This window comes from Eurypyga helias, unplaced genomic scaffold, assembly GCF_000690775.1.
Source record: "Eurypyga helias isolate BGI_N326 unplaced genomic scaffold, ASM69077v1 scaffold4277, whole genome shotgun sequence".
In the NCBI taxonomy this organism is placed as follows: Eukaryota; Metazoa; Chordata; class Aves; order Eurypygiformes; family Eurypygidae; genus Eurypyga; species Eurypyga helias.
In genome coordinates, this window is record NW_010260944.1 from 17,355 (window position 1) to 17,585 (window position 231).

Here is a 231-nt window from a genome sequence, read left to right on the forward strand (position 1 = left end):
CCCACGGCCCCCTCGGCGGCCCGGGCCCCGCGCTGGGCGGGGTGGCAAAGAGCATTCCCCTCGCCTGGCCACAAACCCCACAGCATCATCTGCCCAGCACAACCCTCCCCACATCCCCTCTGCTCCCATCTCCCTGGTAACGCGGGTGCCCGGCCCTGGTGAGGGCAGCGTGGAGGGGGATTTGGGGGTCCCCTCGTGTGCCCAGCCCGAACCCGGCTGTGGGCAGTGCCG